This window comes from Coregonus clupeaformis, unplaced genomic scaffold, assembly GCF_020615455.1.
Source record: "Coregonus clupeaformis isolate EN_2021a unplaced genomic scaffold, ASM2061545v1 scaf2613, whole genome shotgun sequence".
In the NCBI taxonomy this organism is placed as follows: domain Eukaryota; kingdom Metazoa; phylum Chordata; class Actinopteri; order Salmoniformes; family Salmonidae; genus Coregonus; species Coregonus clupeaformis.
This window is the reverse complement of record NW_025536067.1, coordinates 41,897-59,539: the sequence shown is the minus strand read 5'-3', so window position 1 is coordinate 59,539 and position 17,643 is coordinate 41,897. Positions and strand designations below refer to the sequence as shown.

The 17,643-nt window shown below is 46.1% G+C and overlaps 1 pseudogene; it reads right to left on the bottom strand.

Moving 5' to 3' along the window:
• Window positions 1-963: 963 nt before the first annotated feature.
• The window catches only part of LOC123488950, a 56,860-nt pseudogene continuing 40,180 nt past the window's right edge, over window positions 964-17,643 (bottom strand).

Below are 17,643 nucleotides of genomic sequence, written 5' to 3'. Positions count from 1 at the left end.
ATGCATTGTCACTCTACCCACATCTACATATTACTTCAACTACCTCAACTTTCTCAACACTTTTTTGTTGTTTTATTCTAATTTTTTATTAAAAATAAATGCACTGTTGGTTAAGGGCTGTAAGTAAGCATTTCACTGTAATGTCTGCACCTGTTGTATTCGGAGCATGTGGCCAATAAAATTTGATTTGATTTGATTTGTTGAGACAAAATAATATGAGAGACTGAAGAGACAAAACAATATGAGAGGCTGTAGAGACAAAAACAATATGAGAGGCTGAAGAGACAAAACAATATGAGAGGCTGAAGAGACAAAACAATATGAGAGGCTGAAGAGACAAAACAATACGAGAGGCTGAAGAGACAAAAACAATATGAGAGGGCTGAAGAGACAAAACAATATGAGAGGCTGAAGAGACAAAACAATATGAGAGGCTGAAGAGACAAAACAATATGAGAGGATGAAGAGACAAAACCATATGATTTAGAGGCTGTAGAGACAAAACAATATGAGAGGCTGAAGAGACAAAACAATATGAGAGGCTGAAGAGACAAAACAATATGAGAGGATGAAGAGACAAAACAATATGATTTAGAGGCTGTAGAGACAAAACAATATGAGAGGCTGAAGAGACAAAACAATATGAGAGGATGAAGAGACAAAACAATATGAGAGGCTGAGGAGACAAAACAATATGAGAGGCTGAAGAGACAAAACAATATGAGAGGCTGAAGAGACAAAACAATATGAGAGGCTGAAGAGACAAAACAATATGAGAGGATGAAGAGACAAAACAATATGCACGTCAGACTTAGTATTTGGTCCCCTTTTTCATTTTAGGGGTTAGGGTTAGGGTCAGGGTTTGGGTTGGTACTTACTAGATCAGTGTTATTGAAGTACCAGACAGCAGTGCTATCAGCATCCTGAGGGTTTAGAGTTAGGGGTTAGGGTTGGGGGACTTACTAGATCAGTGTTGTTGAAGTACCAGACAGCAGTGCTATCAGCATCCAGAGGATCTCCGAACACCCCGTACTGTTTTCTGGATGACAACAAGAGAAAAAAATCAGTTTCAGAATTAATCTAGATGTTAAGACATTGATTTTCCTTCAAGGGTTAAAGGCCATGACCCCCAATGAGGAAACCAACCTGGCATCCCACCATGTCCCCAATAGAGGAAACCAACCTGGCATCCCACCATGACCCCAAAGAGGCAACCAACCTGGCATCCCATCATGACCCCTGCAACAGCAGCCAACCTGGCATCCCACCAGACCCTGCAACAGCAACCAACCTGGCATCCCACCATGACCCCAATAGAGGCAACCAACCTGGCATCCCACCATGACCCCCAATAGAGGCAACCAACCTGGCATCCCACCATGACCCCTGCAACAGCAACCAACCTGGCATCCCACCATGACCCCTTCAACAACAACCAACCTGGTATCCCACCATGACTTCTTCAACAGCAACCAACCTGGCATCCCACCATTACCCTTGCAACAGCAACCAACCTGACATCCCACCATGCCCCCTGCAACAGTAACCACCCTGGCATCCCACCATGCCCCCTGCAACAGCGACCAACCTGGTAACCCACTATGCCCCCTGCAACAGTAACCAACCTGGCATCCCACCATGACCCCTTCAACAACAACCAACCTGGCATCCCACCATGCCCCCTGCAACAGCAACCAACCTGGTATCCCACTATGACCCCTGCCAGCAGCAACAAACCTGACATCCCACCATGACCCCTGCAACAGCAACCAACCTGGCATCCCACCATGACCCCTGCAACAGCAACCAACCTGGCATCCCACCATGACCCTGCAACAGCAACCAACCTGGCATCCCACCATGACCCCTGCCAGCAGCAACCAACCTGGCATCCCACCATGACCCCTGCGACAGCAATCAACCTGGCATCCCACCATGACCCCTGCCAGCAGCAACCGACCTGGCATCCCACCATGACCCCTGCAACAGCAACCAACCTGGCATCCCACTATGACCCCTGCAACAGCAACCAACCTGGCATCCCACCATGACCCCTGCCAGCAGCAACCAACCTGGTATCCCAGCATGACCCCTGCAACAGCAACCAACCTGGCATCCCACCAGACGCCCTGCAACAGCAACCAACCTGGCATCCCACCATGACCCCTGCAACAGCAACCAACCTGGCATCCCACCATGACCCCTGCAACAGCAACCAACCTGGCATCCCACCATGACCCCTGCCAGCAGCAACCAACCTGGCATCCCACCATGACCCCTGCCAGCAGCAACCAACCTGGCATCCCACCATGACCCCTGCAACAGCAACCAACCTGGCATCCCACCATGACCCCTGCCAACAGCAACCGACCTGGCATCCCACCATGACCCCTGCAACAGCAACCAACCTGGCATCCCACTAGACCCCTGAAACAGCAACTACCCTGGCATCCCACCATGACCCCTGCCAGCAGCAACCAACCTGGTATCCCACCATGACCCCTGCAACAGCAACCAACCTGGCATCCCACCATGACCCCTGCAACAGCAACCAACCTGGCATCCCACATGACCCCTGCCAGCAGCAACCGACCTGGCATCCCACCATGACCCCTGCAACAGCAACCGACCTGGCATCACACTATGACCCCTGAAACAGCAACTACCCTGGCATCCCACCATGACCCCTGCCAGCAGCAACCAACATGGTATCCCACCTTGACCCCTGCAACAGCAACCAACCTGGCATCCCACCATGACCCCTGCAACAGCAACCAACCTGGCATCCCACCATGACCCCTGCCAGCAGCAACCGACCTGGCATCCCACCATGACCCCTGCAACAGCAACCGACCTGGCATCCCACCATGACCCCTGCAACAGCAACCAACCTGGCATCCCACCACGACCCCTGCAACAGCAATCAACCTGGCATCCCACCATGACCCCTGCAACAGCAACCAACCTGGCATCCCACCATGCCCCCCTGCAACAGCAACCGACCTGGCATCCCACCATGACCCCTGCAACAGCAACCAACCTGGCATCCCACCATGCCCCCTGCAATAGTAACGAACCTGGCATCCCACCATGACCCCTGCCAGCAGCAACCAACCTGGCATCCCACCATGACCCCTGCCAGCAGCAACCAACCTGGCATCCCACCACGACCCCTGCCAGCAGCAACCCGACCTGGCATCCCACCATGACCCCCTGCCAGCAGCAACCAACCTGGCATCCCACCATGACCCCTGCAACAGCAACCAACCTGGCATCCCACTATGACCCTGCAACAGCAACCAACCTGGCATCCCACCATGACCCATGCCAGCAGCAACCGACCTGGCATCCCACCATTACCCCTGCAACAGCAACCGACCTGGCATCCCACCATGACCCCTGCAACAGCAACCGACCTGGCATCCCACCATGACCCCTGCAACAGCAACCAACCTGGCATCCCACCATGACCCCTGCCAGCAGCAACCAACCTGGCATCCCACCATGACCCCTGCTAGCAGCAACCAACCTGGTATCCCACCATGACCCCTGCAACAGCAACCAACCTGGCATCCCACCATGACCCCTGCCAGCAGCAACCGACCTGGCATTCCACCATGACCCGTGCAACAGCAACCGACCTGGCATCCCACCATGACCCCTGCAACAGCAACCAACCTGGCATCCCACCATGCCCCCTGCAACAGTAACCAACCTGGCATCCCACCATGACCCCTGCCAGCAGCAACCAACCTGGCATCCCACCATGACCCCTGCAACAGCAACCAACCTGGCATCCCACCATGACCACTGCCAGCAGCAACCAACCTGGCATCCCACCATGACCCCTGCCAGCAGCAACCAACCTGGCATCCCACCATGACCCCTGCAACAGCAACCAACCTGGCATCCCACTATGACCCCTGCCAGCAGCAACTGGGAACTCATTTAAACATCTGTTGTTTCCCTCCGGAGATTCCTGGCCTTTAGCTGGAGGCAGGGGTGGTGGGGAGGGGTGGTGGCAGAGGTGGTTGCTGTCAAGGCAGGGGTGGTGGCAGGGGTGGTTGCTGTCAAGGCAGGGGTGGTGGCAGAGGTGGTTGCTGTCAAGGCAGGGGTGGTGGCAGAGGTGGTTGCTGTCAAGGCAGAGGTAGTGGCAGGGGTGGTTGCTGTCAAGGCAGGGGTGGTGGGGAGGGGGAGGATGTCAAGGCAGGGGTGGTGGGGAGGGAGGATGTCAAGGCAGGGGTGGTGGGGAGGGGGAGGATGTCAAGGCAGGGGGTGGTGGGGAGGGGGAGGATGTCAAGGCAGGGGTGGAGGGGAGGGGGGAGGACAGGGTGATAGATACAACCCAAGCAACAGCAGAGAAAAGCACCATGGGACAGAATATAAATGTAATGTCTGTCACATGAATCATTCAGGATCAGACTAACACCACAGATTCTCCATTATATTGACCAGATACTCTAGTGGCTGCTCTAACAATTAAAATAAAAGTATTCAAAAATGGAAGGCAGTCGGGAGGAGGCAAGATCAGGTGGGACCATCCTAGCCAATGAGAGGGCAGATACAGTGCATTCGAGAATTAAGACTTTTTTTCCACATTTTGTTAAGTTACAGCCTTATTCTAAAATGGATTAAATTGTTTTTTTCCCCTCACAATACTTCATAATGACAAAGCGAAAACAGGTTTTTAGAAATATTTGTAAAAACAAAAAGACTTGAGGCTGTAATTGCTGCCAAAGGTGCTTCATCAAAGTACTGAGTAAAGGCTCTGAATACTTATGTAAATGTGATATTTGCATTTTTTTATTTTAATACATTTGTAAAAATTTATAAAAACCTGTTTTTGCTTTGTCATTATGGGGTATTGTGTGTAGATTGATGAGGGGGAAAAACAATGTAATCCATTTTAGAATAAGGCTGTAATGTAACAAAATGTGGAAAAAGTCGAGGGTCTGAATACTTTCCGAATGCGTGTACAACAGGCACAACGGTTTCCACTAGTTACCACAGCCACAAAATCTAAATTGGCTATGTTGTAAAAATGCGTAATCTTTTTAGATATTTCACCTATTTCACTTCAGACTGCATTATCATTTTGACTATTTGACTTGTTTCACTACAGACTACAGCATGATTTTGACTATTTCACTTGTTTCACTAGAGACTACAGTATCATCATGACTATTTGACTTGTTTTATTGCAGACTACAGCATCATTTTGACTATTTGACTTGTTTCACTACAGACTACAGCATGATTTTGACTATTTCACTTGTTTCACTAGAGACTACAGTATCATCATGACTATTTTACTTGTTTCATTGCAGACTACAGAATCATTATGACTATTTAACTTGTTATACTAGTGACTACAGTATCATTTTGACTTTCACTAGTTTCACTACAGTATCATTTTGACTATTTCACTGGAGACTGCATTATCATTCTGACTATTTCACTAGTTTCACTAGAGACTACAGTATCATTTTGATTATTTCACTGGAGACTGCATTATCATTTTGATTATTTCACTTGTTTCACTACAGACTACAGCATCATTCTGACTATTTCACTTGTTTCACTACAGACTACAGCATCATTTTGACTATTTCACTTGTTTCACTAGAGAATACAGCATCATTTTGATTATTTCACTTGTTTCACTAGAGACTACAGCATCATTTTGACTATTTCACTTGTTTCACTACAGACTACATCATCATTTTGACTATTTCACTTGTTTCACTAGAGACTACAGCATCATTTTGACTATTTCACTTGTTTCACTACAGACTGCAGCATCATTTGGACTATTTTACTTGTTTCACTAGAGACTACAGCATCATTTTGACTATTTGAATTGTTTCTCTACAGACTACAGCATCGTTTTGACTATTTCACTTGTTTCACTACAGACTACAGTATCATTTGGACAAATTCACTTGTTTCACTAGAGACTACATCATCATTTTGACTATTTCACTTGTTTCACTACAGACTACAGCATCATTTTGACTATTTCACTTGTTTCACTAGAGACTACAGCATCATTTTGACTATTTCACTTGTTTCACTACAGACTGCAGCATCATTTGGACTATTTCACTTGTTTCACTAGAGACTACAGCATCATTTTGACTATTTGAATTGTTTCTCTACAGACTACAGCATCGTTTTGACTATTTCACTTGTTTCACTACAGACTACAGTATCATTTGGACAAATTCACTTGTTTCACTAGAGACTACAGTATCCTTTTGACTATTTAACTTGTTATAGTAGTGACTACAGTATCATTTTGACTTTCACTAGTTTCACTACAGTATCATTTTGACTATTTCATTTTGACTAGAGTATTGTGACAATTTCACCAGTTTGAATGCAGTATATTAGTGACTATTCCCCTCCAGAGGAGATGTGTATAGTCTAAAGGTTATACCAGCAGGGTGAACACCAGGACACAAGCATTCTGCAAGCTAAGGCCCTTTCAGGAACGTAATGTGATCTCATGACTGTGGTCCTAACTCCTGATTCTCCTTTAAAAAACAACTCATAACCCTAACCTCTTCTTAATGGGACAAAACAACAGCTATCAGATATATTCAATAAGTGTCTCCTTGATGTTGTCCTTTCTTCAGAACATTGCATCTGTATATGTTTATAGCAACAACCTTGAAAAGCAGCAGAATGCTGACATGTTTCAGCTTGCTTCAGTGAGAATCTACCATGCATCAGTCTTCTGAAACACTGACTGGTTCATTTGCTTCCTGCTTGGTCTGCATTTCCCCTCCTCCTTCCCCTCCTCCTCCTAGCTCAGCCATGCATAGGAGCTTAACTACGACACACGCACACACACTTTGAACAAGGGAGAGCTCGGTTTGTTGTTTTGAAAGTTTTGAATGTCTCTGAAAAAGTGTTCTATTGAAAAAGTTTGGTTACTAGCTACCTTTTGAATTTGGATCCTGCGACGCAGTTAGCCATAGCTGCTGGTACCGCTACTATCTGTCCAGGGATCCTGCCAACCAAAAGTGTGAAGAGCTGCTTGGCGAGGCAGCTAGCCTAACTGCTAACTAGCTATCAAGCTAGCCAGGTTTCATTGACAGCTTGAACACAGTCCGCTGACACAGTTAGCCCCTTGTGGCTGGGACCATGGATGGTACCAGGCTTCTGGCTGTCTAAAGCCCTGCTGTTTGTTTAAATCTGCCCTGGGACCATGGATGGTACCAGGCTTCTGGCTGTCTAAAGCCCTGCTGTTTGTTTAAATCTGCCCTGGGACCATGGATGGTACCAGGCTTGTGGCTGTCTAAAGCCCTGCTGTTTGTTTAAATCTGCCCTGGGACCATGGATGGTACCAGGCTTCTGCGCTGTCTAAAGCCCTGCTGTTTGTTTAAATCTGCCCTGGGACCATGGATGGTACCAGGCTTCTGGCTGTCTAAAGCCCTGCTGTTTGTTTAAATCTGCCCTGGGACCATGGATGGTACCAGGCTTCTGGCTGTCTAAAGCCCTGCTGTTTGTTTAAATCTGCCCTGGGACCATGGATGGTACCAGGCTTCCGGCTGTCTAAAGCCCTGCTGTTTGTTTAAATCTGCCCTGGGACCATGGATGGTACCAGGCTTCTGGCTGTCTAAAGCCCTGCTGTTTGTTTAAATCTGCCCTGGGACCTACCCTGTCTGGAACGGACGGCGTGGAGTACCAGCGTTAGCCTATGTTGCTACCATAGCATCCAAAGCCAGAGGCGGGAATAATGGAGAGGATAGTGTTTCTTTATCAAAGGTGAATAATCTTTTAAACAAACAAAAAGGGTTCTAGAAACAGTTGTTACAACAACAGGAAAATAGCTTTAACAGCTTTGTCCAAATACTGATGGAATCAACTACCAAAAATAATGGACGATCTGGCCAGTGAGGTCATTAAGAAATGTTTGCTCTGCTCCCAAGGGAGAGGTGGATGAATGGACAATATGGCCTTAAGAACAGTTTCAAATCAAATCAAATTGTATTTGTCACATGCGCCGAATACAACAGGTGTAGACCTTAAAGTGAAATGCTTACTTACAAGCCCTTAACCAACAATGCAGTTTTAAGAAAGAATACAAAAAAAAATCTACCAAAAATACAATATATATGTTTGCACTGCTCCCAAGGAGAGTTGGATGTCCTGAAATAGAAATGCAGCAAGATGACAACAAACTGTAAGTCCACGGGAGATGACATCAGCACTGTCTGTGAGTCATTATTACAGATTATTGGGAAAACAGACTATCTAGATGGACAATCCAGGAGGAATAACATTGTTGTGGATGGCATACCAGTCTTCACATGAGAACTGGGCCGAGTCTGAGGAGAAAGTGAGAAAAATTATCACTGAAAAGCTGCAGCTGGATCATACAAAGATTGAGGTGGAGCCCTGACCCTAACCCACAGGTCTGGAGCCCTGACCCTAACCCACAGGTCTGGAGCCCTAACCCTAACCCACAGGTCTGGAGCCCTGACCCTAACCCACAGGTCTGGAGCCCTGACCCTAACCCACAGGTCTGGAGCCCTGACCCTAACCCACAGGTCTGGAGCCCTGACCCTAACCCACAGGTCTGGAGCCCTAACCCTAACCCACAGGTCTGGAAAACATGTAACCAGCCCAGGTGACAGACCCAGGCCGATAGTGGTCAAGTTCCTGAGTTTTAAGGACAAGATGGCTGTTCTGGAGAGAACTTCAGAGGAACCAACATCTTCCTCAATGAGGACTTTTCTGAAGCTGTGCGCCAGAGGCGGAAAGAACGTATCCCAGCCATGAAAGCTTAAGTTGGTAGGTAGGTCTTACCTAAGATGGTAGGGGCCATACACATACAGTCATACTGGGTGACATAGTCGATCTGGTAGTCAGAGTTGATGGGGTAGTAGTCAGCCAGCTTCAGCATCTTCTTGAAGGCATCATAGATGAAGATGAAGGAGATGAGGGCAGGAAAACCCTCCTCTGTGAATCGGGTGAAGTACTGAACCATGTAGCTGGCGTCAGTAGCAACCAGCACCAGACAAAAGAACGCAGACCACAGACCAATCCACAGCCGGAACTCCAGGTAGTCAAAGTCATTGTCTCTAGAGGAGAGAGGAGAAAGAGAGGGGACAGAGAGAGGAGAGAGGGAATGGCCATGGTTAGTTACTGTAACAACAGTAACCATGACCAGAATTCAACGTGGTTAGATAGAACTCCAGGTAGTCAAAGTCATTGCACATGGTTAGTTAGAACTCCATGATAGAGGAGTAAAGTAAAGACACTAACTTGCTGAAGTTGAAGAGGAGCCTTTCGAAGACCAGGACAGGTCCAGTGCTGCTGAGGATGGTGAGAGGCTGGCCAGCCAGCAGACAGAAGATCCCTCCAGATACCCGCCGTGCCCAGGAAGCTCTCCAACACCCCCTGGAGTACACAGTAGAACACAGTAGAACAGATCTTTAATACATTAGAACACAGTGTAGAGTGTAACCTAACACAGAAGCAGAGTGTAAGAGTGCAACCGGGAGATGAACCGTGCTCATGGTGGTGGGCTACAGAGGAGAGGAGAGGGGGGGGAGGGGGGCTTCCTGCCCGACAGGAAATATCTGTTCTCTCTCTGAAACTTCACTGTCATCCAACTGGGAAGGGGAGGGGCACTGGCGGGAGGTTTCAGTAAAAATACAAAAGTAAATTTCCTGTCTTCGGGGGAAAACGATCTTTGGACAACAGTGAAAACTGAATGCTGCCAATTGGGGGAAAAGAGTTTGATACCCCTGATCTACATCCTGTTAGTATAACACTCCTGATCTACATCCTGATAGTTTAACACCCCTGATCTACGTCCCGATAGTTTAACACCCCTGATCTACATCCGGATAGTTTAACACCCCTGATCTACATCCTAATATTTTAACACCCCTGATCTACATCCTAATATTTTAACACCCCTGATCTACATCCTGATAGTTTAACACCCCTGATCTACATCCTGATAGTTTAACACCCCTGATCTACATCCTAATATTTTAACACCCCTGATCTACATCCTGATAGTTTAACACCCCTGATCTACATCCTGATAGTTTAACACCCCTGTTCTACATCCTGATAGTTTAACACCCCTGATCTACATCCTGATAGTTTAACACCCCTGATCTACATCCTGATAGTTTAACACCCCTGATCTACATCCTGATAGTTTAACACCCCTGATCTACATCCTGATAGTTTAACACCCCTGATCTACATCCTGATAGTTTAACACCCCTGATCTACATCCTAATATTTAAACACCCCTGATCTACATCCTAATATTTTAACACCCCTGATCTACATCCTAATATTTAAACACCCCTGATCTACATCCTAATATTTTAACACCCCTGATCTACATCCTAATATTTAAACACCCCTGATCTACATCCTAATATTTTAACACCCCTGATCTACATAATATGACTGATAGTTTAACACCCCTGATCTACATCCTGATAGTTTAACACCCCTGATCTACATCCGGATAGTTTAACACCCCTGATCTACATCCGGATAGTTTAACACCCCTGATCTACATCCGGATAGTTTAACACCCCTGATCTACATCCTGATAGTTTAACACCCCTGATCTACATCCGGATAGTTTAACACCCCTGATCTACATCCGGATAGTTTAACGACCCTGATCTACATAATATGACTGATAGTTTAACAACCCTGATCTGCAACCTGATAGTTTAACCCCACTGATGTACATATTATCACTGATAGTAAAGTTCACCACTGATCTAAATCCTGATATTCTAACACCCCTGATCTACAGTTGAAGTCGGAAGTTTACATACACCTTAGCCAAATACATTTAAACAATTTTTTTTACTGTGCAGCAGTCTTTATCAACCTGGCCAAGGCTTTTGACTCTGTCAATCACCGCATTCTTATTGGCAGACTAAATAGCCTTGGTTTCTCAAATGACTGCCTCGCCTGGTTCACCAACTACTTCTCAGATAGAGTTCAATGTGTCAAATCGGAGGGCCTGTTGTCTGGACCTATGGCAGTCTCTATGGGGGTGCCACAGGGTTCAATTCTCGGGCCGACTCTATTCTCTGTGTATATCAATGACGTCGCTCTTGCTGCTGGTGACTCTCAGATCCACCTCTATGCAGACGACACCATTTTGTATACATCTGGTCCTTCATTGGACACTGTGTTAACAAACCTCCAAACGAGCTTCAATGCCATACAACACTCCTTCTGTGGCCTCCAACTGCTCTTAAATGGCAATCGAACGCTGCTTGCACCCGACCGCCCGACTAGAATCACTACTCTCGGCGGGTCTGACTTAGAATATGTGGACAACTACAAATCAAATCAAATCAAATCAAATTTTATTGGTCACATGCGCCGAATACAACAGGTGCAGACATTACAGTGAAATGCTTACTTACAGCCCTTAACCAACAGTGCATTTATTTTAAACAAAAAAGTAAGAATAAAACAACAACAAAAAAGTGTTGAGAAAAAAGAGCAGAAGTAAAAATAAAGTGACAGTAGGGAGGCTATATATACAATAGAATAAAGTGACAGTAGGGAGGCTATATATACAGGGGGGGTACCGTTGCATAGTCAATGTGCGGGGGCACCGGCTAGTTGAGGTAGTTGAGGTAATATGTACATGTGGGTAGAGTTAAAGTGACTATGCATAAATACTTAACAGAGTAGCAGCAGCGTAAAAAGTATGGGGTGGGGGGCAGTGCAAATAGTCCGGGTAGCCATGATTAGCTGTTCAGAGTCTTATGGCTTGGGGGGTAGAAGCTGTTGAGAAGTCTTTTGGACCTAGACTTGGCACTCCGGTACCGCTTGCCGTGCGGTAGCAGAGAGAACAGTCTATGACTAGGGTGACTGGAGTCTTTGACAATTTTGAGGGCCTTCCTCTGACACCGCCTGGTATAGAGGTCCTGGATGGCAGGGAGCTTTGCCCTGTGATGTACTGGGCCGTACGCACTACCCTCTGTAGTGCCTTGCGGTCAGAGGCCAAGCAGTTGCCATACCAGGCGGTGATGCAACCAGTCAGGATGCTCTCGATGGTGCAGCTGTAGAATTTTTTTTGAGGATCTGAGGACCCATGCCAAATCTTTTAGTCTCCTGAGGGGAATAGGCTTTGTCGTGCCCTCTTCACGACTGTCTTGGTGTGTTTGGACCATGATAGTTCGTTGGTGATGTGGACACCAAGGAACTTGAAGCTCTCAACCTGTTCCACTACAGCCCCGTCGATGAGAATGGGGGGGCGTGCTCAGTCCTCTTTTTTTTCCTGTAGTCCACAATCATCTCCTTTGTCTTGGTCACGTTGAGGGAGAGGTTGTTGTCCTGGCACCACACGGCCAGATCTCTGACCTCCTCCCTATAGGCTGTCTCATCGTTGTCGGTGATCAGGCCTACCACTGTTGTGTCGTCGGCAAACTTAATGATGGTGTTGAGTCGTGCCTGGCCATGCAGTCATGGGTGAACAGAGAGTACAGGAGGGGACTGAGCACGCACCCTGAGGGGCCCCCGTGTTGAGGATCAGTGTGGCAGATGTGTTGTTACCTACCCTTACCACCTGGGGGCGGCCCGTCAGGAAGTCCAGGATCCAGTTGCAGAGGGAGGTGTTTAGTCCCAGGATCCTTAGCTTAGTGATGAGCTTTGAGGGCACTATGGTGTTGAATGCTGAGCTGTAGTCAATGAATAGCATTCTCACGTAGGTGTTCCTCTTGTCCAGGTGGGAAAGGGCAGTGTGGAGTGCGATAGAGATTGCATCATCTGTGGATCTGTTGGGGCGGTATGCAAATTGGAGTGGGTCTAGGGTTTCTGGGATTATGCTGTTGATGTGAGCCATGACCAGTCTTTCAAAGCACTTCATGGCTACAGACGTCAGTGCCACGGGTCGGTAGTCATTTAGGCAGGTTATCTTAGAGTTCTTGGGCACGGGGACTATGGTGGTCTGCTTGAAACATGTTGGTATTACAGACTCAGTCAGGGACATGTTGAAAATGTCAGTGAAGACACTTGCCAGTTGGTCAGCACATGCTCGGAGTACACGTCCTGGTAATCCGTCTGGCCCTGCGGCCTTGTGAATGTTGACCTGCTTAAAAGTCTTACTCACATCGGCTACGGAGAGCGTGATCACATAGTCGTCCGGGAACAGCTGGTGCTCTCATGCATGCTTCAGTGTTGCTTGCCTCGAAGCGAGCATAGAAGTGGTTTAGCTCGTCTGGTAGGCTTGTGTCACTGGGCAGCTCGCGGCTGTGCTTCCCTTTGTAGTCTGTAATAGTTTTCAAGCCCTGCCACATCCGGCGAGCGTCAGAGCCAGTGTAGTATGATTCAATCTTAGACCTGTATTGACTCTTTGCCTGTTTGATGGTTCGTCGGAGGTCATAGCGGGATTTCTTATAAGCGTCCGGGTTAGAGTCCCGTTCCTTGAAAGCGGCAGCTCTACATTTACATTTACATTTTAGTCATTTAGCAGACGCTCTTATCCAGAGCGACTTACAGTTAGTGAATACATATTTTTTTCTTACTGGCCCCCCGTGGGAATCGAACCCACAACCCTGGCGTTGCAAACACCATGCTCTATCAACTGAGCTACATCCCTGCCGGCCATTCCCTCCCCTACCCTGGACGACGATGGGCCAATTGTGCGCCGCCCATGAGTCTCCCGGTCGCGGCCGGCTGCGACAGAGCCTGGATTCGAACCAGGATCTCTAGTGGCACAGTTAGCACTGCGATGCAGTGCCTTAGACCACTGCGCCACTCAGGAGACGCAACTCTACCCTTTAGCTCAGTGCGGATGTTTCCTGTAATCCATGGCTTCTGGTTGGGGTATGTACGTACGGTCACTGTGGGGACGACATCATCGATGCACTTATTGATGAAGCCAGTGACTGATGTGGTGTACTCCTCAATGCTGTCTGAAGAATCCCGGAACATGTTCCAGTCTGTGCTAGCAAAACAGTCCTGTAGCTTAGCATCTGCGTCATCTGACCACTTTTTTATTAGCCGAATCACTGGTGCTTCCTGCTTCAGTTTTTGCTTATAAGCAGGAATCAGGAGGATAGAGTTATGGTCAGATTTGCCAAATGGAGGGCGAGGGAGAGCTTTGTATGCGTCTCTGTGTGTGGAGTAAAGGTGGTCTAGAGTTTTTTCCCCTCTGGTTGCACATTTAACATGCTGGTAGAAATTAGGTAGAACGGATTTAAGTTTCCCTGCATTAAAGTCCCCTGCTACTAGGAGCGCTGCATCTGGATGAGCGTTTTCCCTGTTGATTAATGGCCTTGTACAACTCATTCAGTGCAATCTTAATGCCAGCATTGGTTTGTGGTGGTAAATAGACAGCTATGAAAAATATAGATGAAAACTCTCTTGGTAAATAGTGTGGTCTACAGCTTATCGTAAGATACTCTACCTCAGGCGAGCAAAGTTCAAGTACAAATACCTAGGCGTCTGGTTAGACCGTAAACTCTCCTTCCAGACTCACATTAAGCATCTCCAATCCAAAGTTAAATCTAGAATCGGCTTCCTATTTTCGCAACAAAGCCTCCTTCACTCATGCTGCTAAACATGCCCTCGTAAAACTGACTATCCTACCGATCCTTGACTTTGGTGATGTCATTTACAAAATAGCTTCCAACACTCTACTCAGCAAATTGGATGTAGTCTATCACAGTGCCATCCGTTTTGTCACCAAAGCCCCATACACTACCCACCACTGTGACCTGTACGCTCTTGTTGGCAGGTCCTCACTACATATTCGTCGCCAAACCCACTGGCTCCAGGCCATCTATAAATCACTGCTAGGCAAATCCCCGCCTTATCTTAGCTCATTGGTCACCATAGCAACACCCACCCGTAGTATGCGCTCCAGCAGGTATATCTCACTGGTCATCCCCAAAGCCAACACCTCCTTTGGCCGCCATTCCTTCCAGTTCTCTGCTGCAAATGACTGGAACGAACTGCAAAAATCTCTGAAGCTGGAGACACTTATCTCCCTCACTAACTTTAAGCATCAGTTGTCAGAGCAGCTTACCGATCACTGCACCTGTACACAGCCCATCTGTAATTAGCCCACCCAACTACCACATCCCCATATTGTTATTTACATTGTTATTTATTTTGCTCATTTGCACCCCAGTATCTCTATTTGCACATCATCTTCTGCACATCTATCACTCCAGTGTTAATACTAAATTGTAATTATTTTGCACTATAGCCTATTTATTGCCTTACCTCAATAACTTACTACATTTGCACACACTGTATATATATTTACTGTTGTATTTTTTACTTTATGTTTTGTTTTACCCCATATGTAACTCTGTGTTGTTGTTTTTTATCGCACTGCTTTGCTTTATCTTGGCCAGGTCGCAGTTGTAAATGAGAACTTGTTCTCAACTGGCTTACCTGGTTAAATAAAGGTGAAATAAAAAATAAATAAATAATCCTAGTAAAAATTCCCTGTTTTAGGTCAGTTAGGATCACCACTTTATTTTAAGAATATGAAATATCAGAATAATAGTAAAGCATTATTTATTTCAGCTTTTATTTCTTTCATCATATTCCCAGTGGGTCAGAAGTTTACATACACTAGTATTTGGTAGCATTGCTTTTAAATTGTTTAACTTGGGTCAAACATTTCGGGTAGCCTTCCACAAGCTTCCCACAATAAGTTGGGTGAATTTTGGCCCATTCCTCCTGACATAGCTGGTGTAACTGAGTCAGGTTTGTAGGCCTCCTTGCTTGCACACGCCTTTTCAGTTCTGCCCACACATTTTTCAGGTCAGGGCTTTGTGATGCCACAACTTTGGAAGTATGCTTGGGGTTATTGTCCATTTGGAAGACTCATTTGTGACCAAGCTTTAACTTCCTGACTGATGTCTTGAGACGTTGCTTCAATATATCCACATCATTTTCTTTCCTCATGATGCCATCTATTTTGTGAAGTGTACCAGTCCCTCCTGCAGCAAAGCACCACCACAGCATGATGCTGCCACCTCCGTGCTTCACGGTTGGGATGGTTTTCTTCGGCTTGCAAGCCACCCCCTTTTCCCTCCTAACATAACAATGGTCATTATGGCCAAACAGTTCTATTTTTGTTTCATCAGACCAGAGTACATTTCTTAGAAAAGTATGATCTTTGTCCCAATGTGCAGTTGCAAACCGTAGTCTGGCTTTTTTATAGCAGTTTTGGAGCAGTGGCTTCTTCCTTGCCGAGCTGCCTTTCAGGTTATGTCGATATAGGACTCGTTTTACTGTGGATATAGATACTTTTGTATCTATTTCCTCCAGCATCTTCACAAGGTCCTTTGCTGTTGTTCTGGGATTGATTTGCACTTTTCTCCCCAAAGTACATTCATCTCTAGGAGACAGAACGCGCCTCCTTCTTGAGCGGTATGACGGCTGCTTGGTCCCATGGTGTTTATACTTGCGTACTATTGTTTGTACAGATGAACGTGGTACCTTCGGGCGTTTGGAAATTGCTCCCAAGGATGAACCAGACTTGTGGAGGTCTACAATTTCTTTTCTGAGGTCTTGGCTGATTTCTTTAGATTTTCCAATGATGTCAAGCAAAGAGGTACTGAGTTTGAAGGTAGGCCTTGAAATACATCCACAGGTACACCTCCAATTGACTCAAATTATGTCAATTAGCCTATCAGAAGCTTCTAAAGCCATGATATATTTTTCTGGAATTTTCCAAGCTGTGTAAAGGCACAGTCAACTTAGTGTATGTAAACTTCTGACCCACTCAAATTGTGATACAGTGAATTATAAGTGAAATAATCTGTCTGTAAACAATTCTTGGAAAAAATTACTTGTGTCATGCACAAAGTAGATGTCCTCACGACTTGCCAAAACTATAGTTTGTTAACAAGACATTTGTGGAGTGGTTGAAAAACGAGTTTTAATGACTCCAACCTAAGTGTATGTAAACTTCTGACTTCAACTGTACATCCTGATAGTTTAACACCCCTGATCTACATCCTGATAGTTTAACACCCCTGATCTACATCCTGATAGTTTAACACACCTGATCTACAGCCTGATAGTTTAACACCCCTGATCTACATCCTGATAGTTTAACACCCCTGATCTACATCCTGATAGTTTAACACCCCTGATCTACATCCTGATAGTTTAACACCCCTGATCTACATCCTGATAGTTTAACACCCCTGATCTATATCCTGATAGTTTAACACCCCTGATCTACATCCTGATATTTTAACACCCCTGATCTACATCCTGATAGTTTAACACCCCTGATCTACATCCTGATAGTTTAACACCCCTGATCTACATCCTGATAGTTTAACACCCCTGATCTACATCCTGATAGTTTAACACACCTGATCTACAGCCTAATAGTTTAACACCCCTGATCTACATCCTGATAGTTTAACACCCCTGATCTACATCCTGATAGTTTAACACCCCTGATCTACATCCTGATAGTTTAACACACCTGATCTACATCCTGATAGTTTAACACCCCTGATCTACATCCTGATAGTTTAACAGCCCTGATCTACATCCTGATAGTTTAACACACCTGATCTACATCCTGATAGTTTTTATTAATTTTTACTGGGTATCTGAAATCAAAGAGTGCACCTTTAATACAGTTCA